The sequence below is a fragment of the Macaca fascicularis genome, chromosome 7 (assembly GCF_037993035.2).
Source record: "Macaca fascicularis isolate 582-1 chromosome 7, T2T-MFA8v1.1".
Lineage (NCBI taxonomy): Eukaryota > Metazoa > Chordata > Mammalia > Primates > Cercopithecidae > Macaca > Macaca fascicularis.
In genome coordinates, this window is record NC_088381.1 from 174957592 (window position 1) to 174981138 (window position 23547).

At 42.9% G+C, this 23547-nt stretch overlaps 2 long non-coding RNA genes across 2 annotated transcripts in view; both read right to left on the reverse strand.

The window, feature by feature from the left end:
• Positions 1 to 23547, reverse strand: part of LOC107126526 (uncharacterized) — a 444698-nt gene that overhangs the window by 338469 nt on the left and 82682 nt on the right. The gene's annotated exons all lie outside the window — the stretch shown is intronic.
• Positions 4414 to 5959, reverse strand: LOC141407346 (uncharacterized). The gene is made up of 2 exons (XR_012416219.1): positions 5746 to 5959; positions 4414 to 4946 (listed from the first exon to the last, which is right to left on the reverse strand). It is a non-coding gene; the product is annotated as an uncharacterized lncRNA (long non-coding RNA).

The window sequence follows — 23547 nt, forward strand, 5'->3', positions numbered from 1 at the left end:
ACAGCTGTGATGGTTTAACATTTATATGGAACATGTTCTGCTACTTGAGATAATGGGAATACAATTGATCTAGGAGCCTGGGAGGGCTAGAACCAAGAAGCCAGCAAGTCTAGACACATTCCAAAGGCCACGAGGGGTTTTATGCCCTGAACCCTGGACATTATGTCAGATATGCAAGCCCTGCCTCAGCTTCTTTCCCAACACTTGGCTTTTTCCCAACACATTGATTTCTGTATGTTTGAGTGTGAAATACAACACAGTCATAACAAGAATAAGAACACGTTCTTTGCAGCAACGTAGTTGGATCTGGAGGTCATTATCCTAAGCAAATTAACAGAGTAACAGAAAACTATATACCACCTGTTCTCACATGTGGGAGCTAATCATATTGACATAAAGAAGAAAACAACACACATCAGGACCTACACAAGTGTGGAGGATGGGAGAAGGTTGAGAACTGAAAAACTACCCATTAGGCACTATACTTATTACCTTAGTGGCAAAACAATCTGTATATCAAACCCACATAACTCACAATTTACCTATATAACAAACCCTGCACATGTACCCCTGAACCAAAAATAAAAGTTTAAAAACATTTTAGCTTGTTTTTTAAATGATTATTAATAGGACACCTGAATACACCACAGGCATTTCAAATGCTCTCTGGATTTTTTTTTTAAACAGCATTTCGCTCTTGTTGCCCAGTTTAAAGTGCAGTGGTATGATCTCGGCTCACTGCAAACTCTGCCTCCCAGATTCAAGAATTCTCCTGCCTCAGCCTCCCCAGTAGCTAGGATTACAAGCAGCCACCATCACGCCCAGGTAATTTTTATATTTTAACTAGAGATGGGGTTTCCCCATGTTGGCCAGGCTGGTATGCACCTCCTGACCTCAGGTGATGCACTCACTTCAGCCTCCCAAAGTGGTGAGATTACAGACGTAAGCCACTGCACCTGGCCTAGGACTATTTTTTTCATTTGTGAGTTTTCTGTTAACTTCTAGCATGAAAAAAACAAACTTAGATTTCTGTGACTATATCAGTTAGTAATCTGTTTTAAAACTATAGTCACACACACAAAAAAACACCCACACTCAGCAATGAAATATATATAAGCACAGGCAAAAGTAACACATTTCTGAACACCAAAGCAACATACATTTGTTTCTATATTATTCTAATTAATTGATTGATTTAAATTTATTTGTATTTATAGTTTGAGGTTTTAGTTCCAAATGATATTCTATGAATGTCTGCATATTCCAATATAAATTATGAAATATATGTAAATGTATGTTTTAGTAAAACTTACTGTAACTGCCATTATTGGCAAATGTATCATTAAAATATACAATGGTATTCCTTATATATTCTCTTATGGCTTACTTCTCATTTTTGCTAGCAGTGTACTTTTTAAATGCATGTAATAACACATTATACATTATAAAGGAATGTATTAATCATAAGGTAAGCATCTCTATTAAAATTTTATTACACAATGTGTTGAAATAACATTGTTTTGAAAAACGTGTCAGCTTTTTCCAATTTAAATAACATTTAATATTAAATTAAAATAAAATCTTAAGTTTTAAATTTAAAAGATAGCGTTTTGCAATTTAAATAATGTTTTTTATTCTGCATTTTTTTTACATGAATTTTTAACATAAACTCTATATGTTGCTTATTTTACAATATTCCTGGATGGTAGAGAATATCCATAAATATAGAACTAAAGTCACCCCAGCATTCCCAGGGTTCACTCACAATGGCAGCTTGCTAGAGGGTGGTCAGAAAGTGTGCAAACACAATACGTATTTGGGCTTTATCATTAAAACTATAGTGAGCCCCAGGGCTGAGCACACAGAGGTCAGCAGAAACTGCAGAGCCCACTCTGGGGTATTTAGAGAAGGGGAGGATGGGATGGGGTGATGTCTGCAGGACCCTAGAAAAGGGTGAGGAGAGCAGGGATTCTGCAGGTAGATGAGCATATTCTAAGGACTATTACCTTCCCATACTTGGTTGACTTCAGTGATCATGAAGGGAAGGGAACTGATTCACCAGACGTGGATGAGACAAAGTAAATGGACTTGCCGATTCCTTGAGCAGAAACTGAGGAATAGAAAAAGTGTGAACAGAAGAAGGGAAGGTAGAGAAACAGACTGAGGGTCAGAACTCCAGGAACCACCAAAGTGGAGGACAGAAGCCCTTAAAGTGATGTTTCATCTCCATAAACAGCAGATGGAAGGAAAATCAACTCAACACATTCATATGCTGAGTTATTATTAGAAAAGTATTTAAAATTATGTGACTGACACAGTGCAGAAAACAGAAATCTGTTTGTGGAAATAGTTTAAAGTAAACATATACAATTTCTTCATTTTAAAATTTACTTAGATATTATTGCTAGTATTATAAAAATATAAAGAATTGAATTATAGTTCTAAGTTAAGATTTTGTAGAGGAGAGAAACATGCATTCCAGGAAATAAATGGCAAGAGATCCTGGGAAGACTTTTGTTTCACCAGGTGAGAAATCACAGGGCCTAATAAAAGAAACACACCATCCCCAAGCACTTGATAGGGAGCCACCTCCCAAGAGAACCCTTAAGTCCTGAGTGTCCCCTTGTGTCCTGAGTGCTCCCTGGTGGTTCTGAGCGTTCCCTGCTATCTTGAGCTAACCCTGGTGTCCTGAGCACTGCCTTATAGTCCTGAGCGCCCCCTGGTGGTTCTGAGAGCCTCCTGGTGTCCTGAGCGTGCTGTTGTCCTGGGCACCCCTGGTGGTTATGATCACCCCTTGCTGTCCTGAGCGCCCCCTGATGGTTCTGAGAGACCCTTGGTGTCCTGAGCACCCCCTGGTGTCCTGAGCACCCCCTGCTGGTTTTCAGCACCCCTTGCTGTCCTGGGTGCCCCCTGGTGATCTGGTGATTCTGAACATCCATCCCCCAGTGTCCTGAGCGCCCCCTGGTGGTTCTGAGAGCCTCCTGGTGTCCTGAGCGCCCCCTGGTGGTTCTGAGCATTCCCTGCTATCTTGAGCTAACACTGGTGTCCTGAGCACTGCCTTATAGTCTTGAGCGCCCCCTGGTGGTTCTGAGAGCCTCCTGGTGTCCTGACCGCGCTGTTGTCCTGGGCACACCTGCTGGTTATGATCGGCCCTTGGTGTCCTGAGCGCCCCCTGATGGTTCTGAGAGTCCCCTGGTGTCCTGAGCACGCCCTGCTGGTTGTCAGCGCCCCTTGGTGTCCTGGGCGCCCCCTGGTGGTTCTGAACATCCCCCAGTGTCCTGAGCACTCCCTGATGGTTATGATTGTCCCCTGTTGTCTTGAGCGCCCCCTGGTGGTTCCTAGGGTCCCCTGGTGTCCTGGGCATTCCTTTCTGTCCTGAGCGCCCCCTGGTGGCTGAGCGTTCCCTGCTATTTTCACCTAACCCTGGCGTCCTGATCACTGCCTTATACTCCTGAGCGCCTCCTGGAGGTTCTGATAGCCTCCTGCAGCCCTGAGCGCCCCCTTGTGGTTCTGAGAGCCCCCTGGTGTCCTGAGCGCCCCCTGGTGGTTCTGAGAGCTTCCTGGTGTCCTGCGCGCCCCCTGGTGGTTCTGAGAGTTCCCTGCTATCTTGAGCTAACACTGGTGTCCTGAGCACTACCTTATTGTCCTGAGCGCCCCCTGGTGTCCTGAGCAAGCCCTGCTGGTTGTCAGCGCCCCCTGGTGTCCTAAGCACCCCCTGGTGTCCTGGGCGCCCCCTGGTGTCCTGGGCGCCCCCTGGTGGTTATGATCGTCCCCTGTGTCTTGCACGCCCCCTGGTGGTGCCGAGTGTCCCCTGGTGTCCTGAGCATCCCCTTGTGTCCTGCGCGCCCCCTGGTGGTTCTGAGCGTTCCCTGCTATCTTGAACTAACCCTGGTGTCCTGAGCACTGCCTTATAGTCCTGAGCGCCCCCTGGTGGTTCTGAGAGCCTCCTGTGTCCTGAGTGAACTGCTCTCCTGAGCACCCCTGGTGGTTGTGATCGTCCCTTGGTGTCCTGAGCGACCCCTGATGATTCTGAGAGACCTTTGGTGTCCTGAGCACCTCCTGGTGTCCTGAGCACCCCCTGCTGGTTGTCAGCGCCCCCAGGTGTCCTTGGCGCCCCCTGGTGGTTCTGAACATCCCCCAGTGTCCTGAGCGCCCCCTGGTGGTTATGATCGTCCCCTGCTGTCTTGAGCGCCCCCTGGTGGTTCCGAGCATCCCCTGATGTCCTGAGCATCCCCTGGTGTCCTAAGCACCCTCTGGTGGCTCTGAGTAACCCCTCGTGTTCTGAGTGCTCCTTAGTGGATCCTAAGCGCCCCCTGGTGTTTCATAAGCACTCCCTGGCATCTGCATTGCCAAGACTAGCTCAGTCGGGGAGACCCAGTGGCACTAGAGGAATTAAAGGCACACACACAGAAATATAGAGGTGTGAAGTGGGAAATCAGGGGTCTCGCAGCTTTCAGAGCTGTGAGCCCCGAACAGAAATTTACCCACGAATTTCTTAACAGTAAGTTAGTCATTAGCATTGTTTCTATAGATTTTCAATTAACTAAAAGTATCCCTTATGGGAAACGAAGGGATGGGCTGAATTACAGGAATAGGTTGGGCTAGTTAACTGCAGAAGGAGCATGTCCTTAAGGCACAGATCACTCATGCTATTGTTTGTGGCTTAAGAATGCCTTTGAGCGGTTTTCTGTCCTGGGCGGGCCAGGTCAGGTGTTCCTTGCTCTCATTCCAGTAAACCCACAACCTTCCACTATGGGCTTTATGGCCCTCATGAACATGTTACAGTGCTGCAGAGATTTTGTTTATGGCAGGTTTTAGGGCCAGTTTATGTCCTTACTTTGGGAGGCTTCTTCCCAACACGTCCCCCTTCCTTGATTTGCAAATTAATAAAGGCAAAGGCAGCTTTGTCACAGTGAGCTACTTCTTGCAGGAGTCAAGAGCCACATCTGCAGATTATGCAAAGACAAACAACACAGATTAAAAGCACAATTTTCATTGAAATCACAGAGTTTCCAAGTGTTTTTATCCATTTTAATGGGTTACTAGCTGCTAATTTGTCTGTAACTGCTTTAAGCACTCCAGTTCCTGTCATTAAGGTCAGGTGTGCCGGGGATGCTGTAAATATTTGTTCTTTAATGTTGCAATATCCAAAGACAAGTTTGTAGAGTGCCTTTCTAGATGCTTTTTTATTATTTCCCAAATTTTGATCTTATTAGGAGCTATTAATTGTTTCCACAAATCCTTATGTTTAGTTCCTACAACGAGCCATATCATTTGAGGTTGAGGTGCTACTATACCACCATGGCTCCAGATAATAGGAACTTTTGCCGTACTTCTTATCATTTCTACCATCTGACTGTTTTGTTGAGACCAGCTGAACACAGTGTGGCCATGGCATGCAGACTGAGAGGTGCAATTTAAGCTAAACATTCCCTTAGGTGACCAATTAATAATGATTCCATAGGAATCATTGTGCAGCACCTGTGCCTGTTCTGCAATGCAATCTTCCTAAACAAGTACGTTCATTATTTCTGGTCAGGTTCTATTTTGTTGACAAATGGTTTTTGAAGGTGGTATGCCTCAATTATAGGAGCAGATTTATTATGGCAAACACTGAGATTAGAAAACATGTGTAACTGTGTCATAGAGCGATTATGTCCAGGCATTATTACCAGCCAGGATTGATAAATATGCCCAATAAGTATAATTGTTCTTTGTGTCAGCCCTTGTTGAAGGAATACTCACAGCAGTGGTGATAGCTGCTATCAGAGCTCCCATTAAATTACTTGTTGCAACTGGTTGTCCCACTTTCCTCAGGTTTTCTTCTGCCATCTGTGACAGCTTCTTGATCTGTCCCCAGGTGGGTGGGTGTGTTTGACGAGTGTTGCTCATGACAGTTGGGGTCCTCCTCAGCGTCAGCCTCGACATGGCTGCAACCAGGGGTCCTCAGGATCCTCCCAGAGTCTCTTCCTTGGCATCTGGCTCATTATAAGGTTTCAGGTGTCTTGATGCCATCCAAGCTGGCTGTTGATTTTGGCCTGGAGAAACACAAGCATAACCTCTACCGCAAGTTATTATTTTACCTATTTCTCAACTTTTTGTTATCAGATCTCTCCACCCAACCAATTTTTCTGCTTCTGCCTTTGCAGCTGGTTTCTGCAGATGCTGTTCAGCTGCTGATAACATCTGGCCTTTGGGCAGGCTCAAAAAATTTAAAGTTAATAATGCACAATTCAGTTGTATCTGTGGTGTTCCATATATCTGTCTGCCCCTTTCTGCTTTTGCAACTGTTGTTGTAGGGAGAGATTTATTCTTTCCACTATTGCTTGTTTTGAGAATTATATGGGATACCAGTAATGTTTTTAATATTCCACATAGAGAAAAATGTAGCTAGATCTTGGCTAGTATAGCCTGGGGCATTATCTGTTTAATAGAAGCTGGAATGCCCATAACCGCAAAACACTGCAAAGGGTGACGTTTAACACAGGCAGAAGACTCTTTTGATTGGCATGTAGCCCAGACAATGTGAGAAAAGGTGTCCACACATACCTGTACCTAAGCTAATCTCCCAAACAAGGGAATATGTGTGACATCCATTTGCCAAAGAGAGTTAGGTTCCAATCTTCGAGGATTAACTCCTCCTGTAAAAGATGAGGAATGTACCATTTGGCAAGTTGGGCATCATTGGATCATATTTTTGTCTTCTTTCCAGGTAAGGCTGTATCTGCATTTGAGACCAGAGGAATTAACACGGGCTAAATTGTAAAATTTTCTAGCATTAGATATTGCATTAGCAACTAGGCAATCAGCCATTCGATTCCATTCAGTCAAAGGTCCTGCAAGAGGTCTATGAGCCCTAACGTGAGTGATGTAAAAATGGTACATTCTACTTCTAACTGCTATTTTCAATTGGGTAAATAAAGGCATCAGTTGTTCATCTGTATGAAATTGTAACTGAACATTTTCAATTATCTGTGTGGAATGAATCACACATGAAGAATCAGAAATCACATTAATAGGCTTATCAAAAGCAGTCAACACTTCAATTACAGCAACAAGTGCTGCTTTTTTAGCTGCAATATAGGGCGTCTGGAAAACTTTACTTTTTGATCCACAATAAGAAGCTTTACCATTACTAGACCCATCTGTAAAACAAGGAAAACGCTTAGCAGGCTGCAGGTTGTTTACTGCAGGAATTGTAAATGCAAACCATTCACAGTCTTGCTCAGCTAAGGGAACAGTAAAAAAAACAGTCTTTTAAATCTATGACTATTAAAGGCCAAATTTTTGGAATTATAGCAGGAGAAGGCAATTCTGGCTGTAATGCCCCCATAGGTTGTATAACTGAATTGATGACTCTTAAGTCAGTTAACATTCTCCATTTACCTGATTTTTTCTTAATTAGGAAAAATGAAGAATTCCAAGGGGAAAATGTTGGAGCTATGTGCCCATTTTCTAATTGTTCAGTAACTAATTTATCTCAAGCCTCCGGTTTCTCTTTACTTAGCGGCCATTGTTCTATCCAAATTGCCTTGTCTGTTAACCATTTTAAAGGTATAGGTTCTGGAGGCTTAACAATGGCCACTTTGGTGGGAATTTTGTCTTTCTGCTTGAAGCAGTTCCTTCAAACCTTTCAAATATTTTTCTAGTCCCATACCAAGGACATATCCCATTTCATGCATCATATGTTGACTTTGAGGGCTATATAATTGTTCTGGAATTAGAACTTGTGCTCCCATTGTTGTTATAAATCTCTTCCCCATAAATTTATAGATACAGAAGTTATGATGGTGGAATAGTCCCAGGTTGTCCAACGGGCCCTTCACAATGCAAACTATAACACTTTGATATACTTTAGGGGCTTTACCAACCCCAACTATGATAAATTGAGTGGGTTCAATTGGCCATGAGGGTGGCCAGTACTATAGAGAAATTATTGAAATGTCCACTCTGCTGTCTATGAAACCTTTAAATTTCTTTCCCTGAATAGTTATTCACAGGTAGGATGTTTCTCAGTAATTTGATTTACCCAATAAGCTGCTTTGCCTTGTTTATTTGTACTTCCACATCCTCCTGTTCATTTAATTTCACTTTTTTCCATTCCCACATATGGCACAATGAGGAGCTGTGCTATATGCTCTCCTGGCTCTGCTTTCCAGGGAACAGAAGTAGATATAACAATTTGAATTTCTCCTTTGTAATCTGAATCAATGACTCCTGTATGTATTTTGTACCCTCTTTAAACTTAAACTAGACCTTCCTAAAAGTAATCCCATCATCCCTGTTGGCAAGAGTCCACAGACTCCTCTTGGGACCTTTTGTAGGGGTTCACCAGGCAGAAGGCTCACAGCTTTTGTGCAGCATAAATCTACTGGGGCACTACTGGCTGTGGCGGGAGAGAGACATTGTATAGGGGTGAGGGAATGTCCTGAGCTGGAAATGCCCTGGTTTAGAATGGGGCCCTGGATGGGACCCTCCTGGCATTTCCCAAAATCGGATTCCCTTCTTTGTCAAACTTAGAGTGACACTGATTAGCCCAATATTTTCCTTTTTTACATTTTGGACAAAGATCATATTGTTGTAGATGTGTGATATTATTTCAGAGGACTCTGTTCTGTTCCATTGGTCCACATCTCTGTTTTGTTACCAGTACCATGCTGTTTGGGTTACTGTAGCTTTGTAGTATAGTTTGAAGTCAGGTAGCGTGATGCCTCCACAGTGTCCCTCACAGTAATGCAGGGACTTTTCCTGAGCTCTCAGATTAATCGTCTTAATAGAGATTTTCTGATAAGAGTGTCTCAGAGGAATGTTAATTTTCTTTGTACTCAAGGAGAGTCTCATTGGGAACTTCCACTTGAATTACTTATGTTATCACCCACACCAACTGCTCTCTTGAAGACTGCTGGACCAAGCTTATGCTGTTTTCAGTGAAAGTGAATCCAGAGGCTTTGCAGAAAAGTGTGAGAATTCTTGGTCTATAGTATTTCTCTGTCTTACTGCACCAGTTAACTTCACAGAGGACTTCTGCACAGAGAGGCAACAGCTGGGCCTGATCCATGAGGAATACGAATATTGACAGTGATGACAAGGGAAGCCCAGATCAGCACAGACCCCACGGTGTGGACACTGAGGAAGGGCACAGATGTGGGACGGCTCCTCACCAGGACCTGCAGGAACAGGGAATGAGCTGCTTTCCATTTGCAGCAGGGGAGGGGCCTCATTTCTGTGTCTTTCTCCCTGGGGACATGAGTGCACTATTCATCAGGGCTCATCCTGTCTCTGTCTCTGGATTGCAGGTAGGGCAGGGTCAAAGGATTCCTGGGACTGGATTTTCAGGGTTGATCTGCCCATTACTCTTTTTCTCTTATGTGGACCCCGTTAGGGTATCTTTATAGTATCAATGTTTATCAACAAATAAGCACAGTAAAAAAACATAAACCTTACCCAGAGGAAATGGAATCCTGCCTGTAGGCTGTGTAATTAGAGCTGTAAGCCCCTGTCGTCTACAATAAAGCAACATCTTCAGTTAGAATTTTAAAAATGACAATTTCTACAAATTGTCAGAGCTGGAGTCCATAATTACCTCTATCCTGAGCTCATTTTACTATGCAGCTTTTCAGTATCCGATATATGTGCTTGTCTGAGGAAAATTCAATGTGGGGGCACGTGTGCTTATCTGAAGCAAGAGTTCACCTGAGGAAAGGTGTGCTTGTCTGAGGGAAGAGTCAACATGAGGATGCGTGTGTTTGTCCAAGGGAAATGTCCACATGGGGACAGGTGTGTGTATTGACTGATAGTAAATGCCCATTCAGAGACAGTGTGTGCCTGAACTGAGCTAAAGTTTAAGGGAAATCTTTCTTGGCCAAGGGAAGAAGCGAATCATCTGGATTATTTGCTTGTCAGGAGGGAAACTTGACTGCACATGAAACTAATTAAAGAAAAGTCTCATGTGAACGGAAACATACGTAAATGGAGAAAGTTACTTCATTCTTTGTTGCCTGTCCTCAGATCTCAGGCTGCTCAACTCCGTGTAGGCTGTGCTCCTGGACGTGTCCCTGGTCATAGTGAGTCTGCCCTTAAACTTCTGCGTGTAGGCTCTATTACCATTGCTGGGGTTGTTCCATCCCATCCACTTAAGCCCTTGTCCAGGGGCTGGTTGCGCCCAGTGTATACTGTAGCTTGTGATGATGAACCCAGAAAAATTACAGGACACCTTCACTGAGGCCCAGGCTTCCTCACCTCTGCCTCAGACTGCACCAGCTGCACCTGGGAGTGGGCACCTGTGGAGAGGACACAGAAGAGTGGATAAAATTCTTTTTGACTGAAAAGAGTTCCCCTCTCATCCCAGGGAATAGGTGTTCCTTTACCTGTAGTTGCTGCCACCAGAAAAACGATCCTCCCGGCCCAGTGCATGGTGAGAAGCTGAGCTCTCAGGGGATTCTCTAGAGGAGGGATTGGTTGTTGGATGATGCTCTCAGGGCACAGACATCCAGTGGATATCAGGTTATTTACTTCAGTGGATCTCAGCTTATTTGCATATTCATGAGGCAGAACATTTCGTAGCTCAAAGCCTGATCCATGATAAGAAAGGGAAGGTAAATGACACATTGGCCTTATGAGAGTGAGATGCAGATGGTCTGAGCCCTAATCCTGTTTGATGAAATGCATGTCCTGCTCCATTTATGAATGTTTGTGGACAGAGGTCCTTTCACTGAAGAATAAGCCCCCTCAGAGCACGCTCCTCATTGTGAACTTTCATTTTATAAGCGTAGAGACCGCCTGGAAGATTTCTGGAACCATCCCTCTCCATGACACTGAGAAGAGGCGTTGGCCCTATTCTGGTCCTGTCAGGCACCGGCACAGCTCACTGGTGATCTGAGACAGTGACTGCTGATCTCCCATATGAGTGTCCAGCAGGTCCCTCTGAAATCCGCTGGGTACTCCTGATCCAGTGTCTCTAGCACCTGCCCTGCGTCTGATTCCCCAGGATCTTCAATGGAAGCACTCTTGGTTTAGAGACTTGCCCTGGGATGTGTAATTAGAGCTGATTTTCTCATTGCAGGAACAATAGGAATCAGAAGTTGAAACAGTGGTTTGGAGTTCTTTATGAACTCACTGCTCCCAATATAATTCTCAAGGAATTTGTGTTTTTAATAATTTTGGGTTAATTTTGAACTCCATTTGTTAGTATTTTATGAAGTATTTACATACTTTAGTTCATATCCATAGATCCTCATTTTTACATATTGATTTCTGACTCACTTGGTAAGTGCCCCTGCCACACTCCAAGATCCACCACTGCCCTGTCACTCATACAATGTAGGCAATATTACTTAACACTGAAATCTGAATTTCTTATTCATAGAAATATAGTGGCTATCACAATTCTGTATTCATTGAATTAGTAAAACCATCCCTATTCTTCATATTCTCACTATTAAGATATTAATAATCCCAGAAGCCCACTTTAAAAATAGTTCTCATTGCCTTAAATTGTATGAATGGTTCAGATATCAGCGACTTGTTGAACTCGTATTTCAGCTTTTTTTTCTGACAAAGGAAGATTCAGTCCTTCAGAGGAAACCTTCTCAGCAGCCTCCTGTGCACCTGCTCCAGGGCTGGAACCTGTGTTGTGTGGCTCCTGAGTGACTCTCCAGCCCAGCCCTTGCCTTGCAAGGAGGTTCCTGTTGGGGCTCACAAAACATTTACCCTCAGCTTCTCTAGCCCGACATGAAATGGCTTTGTTCTGGTTTAGAATACTCTTTCAGTGACACCATATGCTGCTGACACCACTTCTTGAAACAAGTGATTAGCCTTACTAAACCTGTTGAACTCTGCAGGGGGAACCAAACCAAGGATTATATGATGAAGGAGGAAGCTCCTTCTCCGAAGCTCTGGATTCACTTCATTAGTGGATCCAAAATGAATACAGAAACTTACAGGAGTTTGGGGAGTGACGTGTTTCTTCAATGGGCTGCTGCAGTTGAATGTTGCACCTGAGAATACGAGCAGATCCAGATACATTCAGATGACACCCCACTCCATATCCACTATTCCAATAACGCACATTTTCCCTTCTTCCTATTTTGTAGCTTACAGGAAGTGCCACCTACACTGACACTAGGCCCACATATCTGACATTTTCCCCTAGAGATCTAAAGCAAACAGGATACAAGGGGAGACTTGGGAAGTGCATACAGGTTGTTCTTTTCATTTTCTCAGCTAGGAATCCAGAAAAGGCTTCATGATATCAGAAGCTGAGGTCACTCAGGGAGTTTTCAAGACCTTGGTCTTAAAAATGGTGATATCAGAGGCTTCGGATTCCTCTACTCTCTTGTCTCACTCTCTGCCATTTTCCGTTAGTTTCCCTACGTTCTCCTCAGATAGAGTCTGTGCATTGCCCCACTTGTGTCTTTAATCCAGAACCATCATCCTGGTTAGAATGGATTGTGCAGTGCGGGGAAGCACTGCCTGTTCTGACCACGGAAACCTAGAGATGCGATCGGCATCCTCTTCTGGGCTGTGACCTTGACCAGGCGTCACCAGGGGGAAAAGTTCATTTTTGGCAATTAATCCCTTTTGTGGTTTCAGCATCCCTGGACTATTTACTTACTTCTTACCCATATTGGCTAACTTTGCTCATTTGTATAATAATGGAAGGATGGAAGAAAAATCTGGAAGGGAAGATTTGTCTTCATCACATAAGATAAGGTTCTTGAAAAGTCCTTCCCTGTAGAAGCTCCTGAAGCAGGTTCCTGGTATGTTTCTCAGTAATTAATCATCTGCAATTCTGATCCATAGGAAATGCATTTGGGTTTTATTTTTTTAGAATCCTGAGGTTTCTGGAGAGAAAGTAGAGAAACTTTAGTAGTGAAAGACCCACTGGAACTGTTGCATTTACCGAGTCCACATCTGTCTTTCAGATGTCTATAGTGCTTGTCATGTAGTCCCTCAATATCTTGTGGCTTCTGCTACCTCTGTTCCAGTTAAGCAAGTGTCAACTGCCATTTTAGGCATGTCCGTCTATCCAGTATTTGGTGTGGGTAAGGTTTCTTGCTACTTCAGTTATTTAATAGAGTCCAAAATGTGTTGACGTTCAGATTATGCAGATTTCTTTTGACATAAAAATGAGGTTTTTGAATTTTATAATCTACATTTTGGAGCCTAAACCAAAAGTACAATCAAGCGTCACCTCAGATGTGTTACTGGAGGCCGAATTCTGATCTCATTACATATAAGTGGTACCTGGTGTGACATACATGAACAGGCAAGGAAACAGAAAAAGGACAAGGCACAATGTTTATGAAAAAGTCTCAGCAATTTTAATTTTCTTCTGAGGAAGCTGAAATTGTGCAAGTAAAACAGTGTGACTGGACACGTCTCAGGAGAAGTTGTGTTCTGGAAAGTATCTCCAGTCCTGGGCTGGATCCAGTAGGTGCACTCAGGCCCCAAATCCTAAAGCAGCGACTTGTATTCCTTAAACAGATGATATTCCAATGAGAAAGCTGTTCTCAGGTGAGCTGCAGAGCAGGGAGGAGGAGACGGAGGTGTCCTTGGCTTCCCAGCATTGCTGAAACTTGAAGACCAAGGCCACCTCCTCATAGGTGGAGCAGAGATCCACCTATGAGTACATCACATCGGCTCTGTCTTCAGGAATCTTGGGCTGTGGGGGAGGTGGAGCAATGCGATTTATTCCTTTCTGCTAACGCAGTGTGCTTCAGAGAAAATGAATTGAAAATTTAATAAATATGCTTTTTGCCATAATATGCGAAAGAATATGAATAATTCATATCGATGCAAGTGGTCACTTCAGAGCTGTCAGAAGGAGCAAGTGCACAACTGACAGAAAGAAGCACCCTGCCCCAGGAAGCAGGTGCGCTAAGACCATCCCCTGAGAACTGCCCTCTAGATGTCATGTGTCAGTGGAACCTGGGCCCGTGCCTGCAATCTCGTGCGTACTGTGGAGAGCAGAGCACAGCTCCATTCCTCCTCACTGTGTGACCTAGGATGTGACCTCTTCCTCTGAGCTTCATTCTAATTAGGTGTTAAAATCAAATAACAGCAGTAACTTTACCTGTAAACTTTCTGGTAAGAGCCAGTGATGATCAGAATTGTTATCACTGTTGTTGCCCAATCCCTTAAATATCATAAAAATACCTGTGTGACCCCTCATCTCAGACCTCAGATGACCACCTCGCAGAGAGCACACCTGCTTTGTTTCTGTCACAAACGTGGTATTAGAACTGGAAAGTATGTGTACCTTATTATAGAATTTCTATCTTAGTTATGTTACATTGGATGAAGTTAGAATTAGTAAGTGACAGTTAGAATTTTAGGTGGTGGGATGTCTAAGCAAACTGTCGATGGTGTGTCTTCATTTCTCACTGCTTATAATAGATAATGTGAGAGGAGAGAGAAAAATTAAAGAGAAAACTATTGACCAATACTCAGGTGTTTGATAAACAAAGGAAATTTTCACATCTTCTGGAAACCCCATTAAATTAAATAAATTAAGGAACTTTAAGACACTTTTCCACATTCTAGATGCATGTCTAATACAGATTTAGATTTAAATGCACAGAGATAACGCAGAAAATGGAAATTCGGCAGCCGATCAGTTTGCCAAATAGGCAGATTTAAACTAGTTTGCAATTTTACCTAAATACTCAAAGATTAAACCCCAGATTCAAATAAGAAATGATAAAATTTCAATGTTAGCTGACTGGTTGGGAGAAGCTTAAACTAACATTATTTGGATGAATCATACATCAATAATAAAACTTTGTCCAGTGGTCCAAATTTTCAAGGGGCTGCTTGAGTAAATAGTTTCTACTTCCCCTACCTGTGATTTCTGGCAGAATCTATCACCCTCTAAATCCCAGGGGCCATTAAGAACAGAGATAGAAGTTTGAATACTATGAAGTTTTGAGAGACCCAAATTACTGCCTGGACTGATTGGTGAGGATGATCTCTATGAGCCTCGTCTTTGAAGAGTGTATGGTGGCTTTTGTTATAATGAACAGGTAGCAACAGTGACAGTCAAGGAAAATGAAGGAGGAGGGGCACATGGTCCAAACAGAAGAACAACATAAAGATCTAGAAACTGATATCAATGAAAAGGAAGCTTATGGATTACCTGGAAGAAAATTTAAAGTAAATGTTAGAAACGTGTTCAATGAGCTAGTGGCATCATGCCAGAACAATGTGAGAATTTTAATAGAGATAAAACATTTAAAAGATGACTAAACAAAAATATTGATGCTCAAGAATACAATAAGTCAGACAAAATTTTTAAGAGGATTGTAGACCAGATTAGACCAAATAATAGAAGAAACAGTAAACTCAAAGAAAGATCATTTGAAATAGTAGAGACAGAGAAGAAAAACTTAAATGAAAGAAATAAAAAAGAGTTAAAGACTTACGAGTCAGGAAGCACAGTGAAAATGAAATTTTATGCATTGAGGAGTTATGCAAAGACACGACAAAAGTGGCAGTGAAGGAAGAGGGTGAGAGACAGAGAGAGAGACAGAAAGAGAGACAGAGCAAGAGAGGCAGAATGGTTTTTAAAGCAGTAATTGCATAGAAACTTTCTAAATCTGGAGAAGCAAATATTCGTCAAATCCATGAAGCTCTATATATTTTAAATAAGGTAAACCAAATGAGAAAAATCAGAGATAGTTTGAAACCACATTATTAAAGGAAAGGTTTTTGAAAACAGAAAGTAAAAGAGCAGATTTAGCAGATTTCTCAGCAGATTTTCAGTTCTGAATGGAGAGGAATTATATTTGATAATGTATGGTTTATTGATTGAGATTACTTCTGAGAAATGTATTTCTAATCAATGTCATCATTGTGCAAGCATCATAGGGAGAACTTACACAAACCGACATCGAATATCCTACTACACATAGACTATGTGGAATAGCACAATGTTTCCAGACAACTAACCTGTACAGAATGTTACTGCACCAAACACTGCAGGGAACTGAAACGCTGTGGTAAGTATCTCTCTACCTAAACACATCTAAATATGGAACATCCTTAGTGAAAATATGGTATTACAATGTTATGTGGCCACAAACATATATGTGGTCTATTGCTGACTGAATCATTGTTAGGTGGCCCATGACTGTATTCAAATTGCTCGGGGAAAAAGAATGAAAAACATACAAAACTCCGCCAATCAAGAAACTTTACCATGTAAATCTTTTTGTAAAATAAAGGGTAGGTAAGACCTTTCCCAGAGAAGCAAAAACTAAAGGAGTTCTTCACCGCTGGGCCTGCCTTAAACACCAAAGGGTCTCAACTACATCTGCAGAATAATGACATTACTGCATCAGCTCCATTCTGACCTCTGCCTTGTGACAATTTTGTGTGAATTTTCTTTCTTCTCTCTCAGGACTTTTTTTCTCTCTCATCTTCTAACTCCATTCTTCTTTTAAATCTCAGTTTGTTGAAAAGATTCATATTTAGCTAAGAACATTATAAACATCGGAAAAAAATTTCATCTTAAACTCAACAAATTTAATTACCTGTCTTCACGGATTCCCATCTGTTCTTTTCTTGTTTTCCTATGGTATGTGGCCCTTGTTTCTACTTCAGTCCAGTCCTTAATTCCATATGCATGAGGCATCCAACCATCGCACACCCAGGACCATCTTGGAGGAAGGGACCCTACCATCTGCCTCATCTGCCTTCAGGTGCACAGTGGCCATTCCTTCAGCTGTTGTATGTGCTTTAGGGCTTTCCATTTAAAAGTGTATTTCACTATCCCCCAAATAAAGTTCCTGGACCTTAAAAAGTGATGTGCATTGGGGGCATTGACAGCCAATTTTCATTGAAAGTCTCTTCTGCCCTTGGTAATTGAGGAAGACTGGGAAGAAGGGAACGAAACTCAGACCTCATGTAGCTCCTCATTTAGCAATAGATTCAGTGCAAATTTAGAAAGTTGAAGACATTGAGTGATGTTGGTGTGGTTTTCTGTGGCATGCTAAGGAGACAGCAGAAGATGGTCAGTGGTCAGTCTCCATCCAGCTGGTACCCATTGTCCATTAGTTAGGTCTTCAGAAAAGATAAAAGACAACATTTGTGACAAAGCCCCAAGGGCTTCATTAAAACACTGTGCCCAGAAATTGGTCAACAGGGACATGACAAGTTTTTATATCACATCTAGTATTTTTTGCCTACTTTACGTAGGATTCTGAGAGATGTGCCCAGCTTCAGGGGGCTGATTCTCCATCCAGGGGACAACGCTAACAGAGTTATGAGTTATGTGGTATTAGTCTGTCTGTGTCTTCCTAAGAAGAAAACATGGAGTGGGTGGCTTAAACAACAAATATTGATTTTCTTACAATTCTGAAGTCTGAATGTTGAAGATCAAGGTGCTGGCAGGGTTGGTTCTTGGTGCGGCTTCTTCCTGGCATGCACTGGGGCACCTTCTAATACACTGCGTCTCCACATGGCCTCTTCTCTGCGTGCACGTGAAAAGTGAGAGGTCTCTGGTGTTTCTTCCTCTTCTTATAAAGACAGCACGTGTATTGCATTAGGTTCTCACACTTCTGACCACATTTAACCTTAATTGTATCATTAAAATTCCAATATAGATCCATTGAATTTAAGGTTTCAGCATATGAATTTTAAAGAGGGAACAATTCAATTGATGACACAAACCAAGAGATGGTGAGAATCATTAGAATATATATATTTTTAATCACTAAGGAATAATGGGCCATGCAGGAACTTGTAAGGAAAGTTCCTAGTAATCCGTGAAACTTCAATTGTAAGAGGAAAATGTGCCTTCCTCCTTTCTTTTCTGGCAGAAGAATGTGAGGAAGCAGAACCACAGATATCAAAGAAAGAGGAGCCCTGGGGACAGCTGAGGTGCTGGTGAGGAGGGAGAGCACTGAGCAGATGAGGAAGCCCCGCCCTCCCTGCACCTGCTCCTGACCCGGCCTCCTGCTCTGTGGGCCCCGCGCGGCCCCTGCTGGTTGTGAGCGGCACCTGCGCCCGCCCCCTCCACCTCCCTGCAGGGAGGTTTGTGTCTGGGCTCACATTCAACTCCCCTCACTGTGTCGCTCGCACAGTAATACACGGCCGTGTCCGCGGCGGTCACAGAGCTCAGCTTCAGGGAGAACTGGTTCTTGGACGTGTCTCTTGAAATGGTGACTCGACTCTTGAGGGACGGGTTGTAGTTGGTGCTACCAGTATAAGAGATGTACCCAATCCACTCCAGTCCCTTTCCTGGGGCCTGGCGGATCCAGCTCCAGTAGGAGTAACTACTGCTGATAGAGCCACCAGAGACAGCGCAGGTGAGGGACAGGGTCTCCGAAGGCTTCACCAGTCCTGGGCCCGACTCCTGCAGCTGCACCTGGGACAGGACCCCTGTGAACAGAGAGACCCACAGTGAGCCCTGGGATCAGAGACAGCCTCCCATATCGTCATATCTGCATCCCCGAGACACTCACATCTGGGAGCTGCCACCAGGAGGAGGAAGAACCACAGGTGCTTCATGTTCTTGCACAGGATGTCCGTGACTCTCAGAGAGCATTTCCCTTGTGAGCTGGACCCTGAATTTAAGGAACTGTGTGGTGGTTTCCTATGGGTGCCTAAGTGAGGATTTGCATGTGGGTGGTGCCTTTGTATGGAGAGGTGAAAAGGGATGAGGGAGGCCCCAGTCTTTGGGGCTCACCCTGAGAGGAGGATGCTGGCTGTGCCCTCTGAGAACTCAGTTCTCTTCCTGGGGCCTCCCCTCACCAAGCCCAGAGTCCTCTTCTTCCAGGTAGGGAGATGTGCTCAAGGAGCTGGTCTGGGAGATGAGTGTGATCATGGATCAAGGACAGATTTTTGGAATAGGTTCAATGCTGTTCTACCCATGAAGATTTATATGAAACCAACCAAACATCCAGGTTATCTAAATTGTCAAATCTCCATTCAAAAACATTAGGGCAGCAGATAAATATATTCATCACAGTGAATTTATTCAAACCTACATCCATGCAATGTTTATTGTAATTCAGAATATCCATCATGGTTAGAGGGAATATATCTGTCCCAGAGAGTGCATCATAAAGAGAAAAAAAATCTGATACCTTCCATTTTGTGACCATTTGAAGTTCAGGATTCTGTCTGCAATCTAAGGAGAAGGTAGTGGGATGTATCTCCAACTGTGTCAATGTGTGATGCTGAGAATGTGGCCTGACCTTTATACACTTCTGTGTGAATAGATGTAGATTGGGGATCACAGTGACAATTTCAGTCAAAAACTATCCTAGGTCAGCACAGGAGCATAGTCTCATCATCAAGATTAGTGCAATTGCCTTTCCTGGGAACAAGAGAGGACATCTGTGAGCCCTCCCCTCTGAGAGCACAAGGAACTCTGGTTCTTCCCTGACAGGTCACACTTCTGAAACATGGCTGGACAATGACACTCAAGCCCAGAGTCCTTATCCACATATTTATGGTGTCAGGGGCACCTGTGTCTGAAAGACTTTCTCCTTCATTGAATTGCATGAACATAACCTAGAGTTTGCGGTATTACATCTTGGGCATATGACATTAGTTTGGTGAATTACATAATAAATAATCTATCTCCATGGATGTGGGTAACAGGAGAGTCATCAGAAGTTGGGTGTGTTTCAACATCAGGACAAACCTGGGCTGTCTTGTTAGGACTGAACAAGTGAGCTGACCTGTGGGACAACAGAGGGAAAGACACAGAGCCAACATCCAGAGCCAGGTGAACTCCTTACCTACCAGGTGGTCTCTGGACATTTTGTTTAAACACATCCAGAAAGACCTTCCTCACCATCATGAGAATTATGAACATTGAGGGAAATTGAGATAAATTTTTATTTACAGAGAATAATTCATAGGCTTGTAGACATCTATGTGAGTGTGTACAGGATTGCTAGCATACACTTATACACAGAACAGAAGAAATAATTCTATTTCATGGAAAGAAAACCAAAGAGCTTCTGAATTGGTAGGTATTCTTTGCCACAAATGTGTCAGGTCACTAGATCATGTTATGATGCTGGAGGTAACACTTCCCAACCTTGTCCTGGAGACAAAATGCAAAAGAGTAAAGATTCAAGTGAGATTCCTTTGAAAAATACAAGTAATGAACAGACCAAAAGAATGAACCATTACGTAAAGAGTGCTAATGAAATGAAACAATAAATTCCATGTTGAGGTGACAGGGAAGTTCCATCTGACAGCTCATATTCACCTTTATGGGCACTGAGTGCTCTCTCTCTGCAGCCCAGCTCCCACCCTGAAGGAAGGTTTCTGTCTGAGCTCTGTGAGTGAGCTGGAGTCATTGTGAGCCATTCAGAAAAGTAGTTGACTCTACTTCTTCAAATGGGAATTTAAACAATCAACTCCTCAGCTTACCCTGTCTATTTTTGTAACTGTGCGTGACCCTTAAAAATGCCCTCACCATTTCTTTCATAATGGGAGTTGACTGTGCCATGAAGGTAACAGGAAGATGGGTACATTTAAAGTCTGGGTACATAAACTGCTGTATTATCAATACCTGGAGCCAATCACATTCTGTCATCTTGTTTAATTAGTTGTGAATTTGTTTTCAGTTGTTTAGTTCAAATTCCCATAACTCACTTTCTGCTAAAATAGTCACATTCGATAATCTTGAGATATTAAAATGAAAAAAATTCACTAATTTCAAAATGAACCCAACTTCCAGGAGAGATGAAAATTCCTTTGTGGTGAAGGGTGTGAAGGGTGGAGACATGGTTGAATATTGAGGTTGTGTTCACAACTGTATTATTTTAATTAGGGAACTTGTATTCATCCTTTATATTAATTAGAATCTGCCATTGAGAACCTTGATGTAACGTAATTAATTGATGGGTCACACAAAAACAATGAAGCTCAAGGTTATTGAGCAGGAATTGCTATTACAACTTTAGCTTTCCTTTGGAATACATACCTCTACCTGATATGAAATTAGCCCAGGTGCACTGATGAGCGTTTCACAGTTAACCAAAGACCAGGAAATGGGCACTCGTGTGTGGAGCAGGGCATGGCTTTGGGATGCTTTGCAAACAAAGTGGCTTCTCACGTCTTCTGGAAAACCCATCAAAATGGACAAGTTAGGGATTTCTTAGGAGCATCCGTCTATCCCACATTCATGGCTAATATAACAGTGGAAGTTGATGCAAAATGAGATCATATGTAAAACAAACTGCTGCACCACTGCCTCAGCCCAGCACAGCTACCTCTTCCCTCAGGGCTTCTGACTCTCTCAGGATGTGGGTGTCCACACTGTGTCTCTCGTACAGTAACGCACGGCCGTGTCCTCAGCCTTTAGGCTGCTGATCTGCAGATGCACTGTGCTGACAGAGGTGTCCATGGAGAAGACAAATCATCCTGTTTAGCCCTGGGCATACGTTGGGATCCCAGTGTTGGTGTTCATCTATCCCATCCACTCAAGCCCTTCTCCAGGGTCCTGTCTCAGCCAATTCATACCATAGGTGGTAAAGCTGTAACCAGAAGCCTTGCAGAAAACCTTCACTGAGGCCACAGGCTGCTTCACCTCAGGCCCAAACTGCACCAGTTGCACCTGGGAGTGGGCACCGGTGGAGAGGACACAGGATTGAGGGAAGTGTCACTTGACTGGCCTGGTTTCTCTGTCAGCCCTGGAACTGGGGAGCCCCTTAACTTTTGCTGCTGCCACCAAGAAGAGGATCCTGTGGGTCCCATCCATGGTAAGGAGCTGTGCTGTTGGTGGGGTGTGGTCCTGAGGAAGGGTGTGGTTGTTGGATGATGCTCTTAGGGCACCAATATATCTATATTATCTCAGGACACCTCAGGTTATTTGCATATTCATGAGGCAGGGTATTTCACAGCTCAAAGCCTGAACCAGGATGAGAAAGAAAACACAGATGCCACATCAGCTGTACAAGAGTGGGATTCTGAGAGACCAAGCCCTAAATCCTGTTTGAGGAAATGCATCCCCTGCCCCATTTCTAAGCTTTCTGTGGACAGCAGTCGTCCCACTAAAGAACATGCCCCAACCCAGGATGTGCTCCTCACTGTGAACCCACATTTTGTTGGCATAGAGATTACCTGGGTTGTCTCTGGGACCATCGCTGTCTCTGACATTGAGAAGGCACCTTGACTCCATTCTGGTCCCATTAGGAACAGTCAGAGCTCACTGGTAACATGGAAAATGTGGCCACCAGTTATCCCACATGAGCATCCAGCAGGGCCCATGGAGATTTCTGAGATCTGCTGGGTGTTCCCATGACAGACTCCCCAGCACTTTCCTGAGGGTCCTGACCTCCCAGGCCCTTCAATTGGAAGACTCTTAGTTGACAGATTTGCCCTCTCATGTGTGATTGGTTCTGAGATTTCCCTCCCATTGACAGTAGGAATCAGGGGTTGAAATAGAAATAGGAATTTGAGTTTCTTGATGAACTCATAGCTCCTAAAATAATTACCAAATATTTTGTGTTTTGAATAAGATTGTGTTTTATACCTCCATTAAATAGAATGATTTGACATGGTTTTAGTTCATGTCCATAGATCATCATCTTTACATGTTGATTTCTGATCCACTTGGTCTGTGCACCTACCACACTCTTCAATCCACCACTTCCAAGTCACAAACACAACGTAGGAAACATTACTTACCTCTGAAGTCTGAATAACTTATTCATAGGAATATATTGTCTCCCCCAGTTATGTACCCGTTGAATTAAAAAACCATCCATATCCTTCATATTCTCACTATTCAGATATTTATTATCCTATAATCCCACTGATAAATATAGTTCTCATTGCTTTTTGAGTGATATAAGTGGTCCATATGAACTAGAGTATTTAAATGATTATCAGCAACTTGTTGAACACTTAATTTAGAATGACTTGTTGAATAAGGAAGACTCAGGCCGTGGAAGAATATTTATTTTTATTTATCCCCAACAAATAAGTGAGAACATATAGTATCTGGTTTTCTGTTCTGGAATTAGTTTGCTAACAGTAATGACTGCCAGTTCCATCACGTTCCTACAAAGGACATAATTTCATTCTTTTCTTAGCTGTATAGTATTCCATGGTTGTATGTAGCACATGTTCTTCTATCCATTCTGCCAGTGATGGCGATTTAGGTAAATTCTATGTCTATGCTATTGTGAATAGTGCTGCAATGAACCTTCATGTTTATATTCCTTTAGATATCTGTCCAGTTGTAGGATTGTTTCGTCAAATGAAACTTCTGTTTTAGATTATTTGAGGGATCACCACACCACTTTCCACAATGGTTAAACTAATGTATATTCCCACCAGAAGTGTATAAATTTCCCCTTCTTTCTGCAATCTTAAAAGTCTGTTTTTTTTTGTTTTTTTGTTTTTTTTTTTTTTTTAAGATTAACCATTCTAACTGATGTGAGATGGTACCTCATTGTGGTTTTGATATGTATTTCTCTAACGATAGTGATATTCAGCATTTTTCCTATGCTTGTTGACCACATGTAGGTCTTTTCTGAAGTGTCTTTTCATGTCCCTTGGTCACTTTTTATTTCTTGA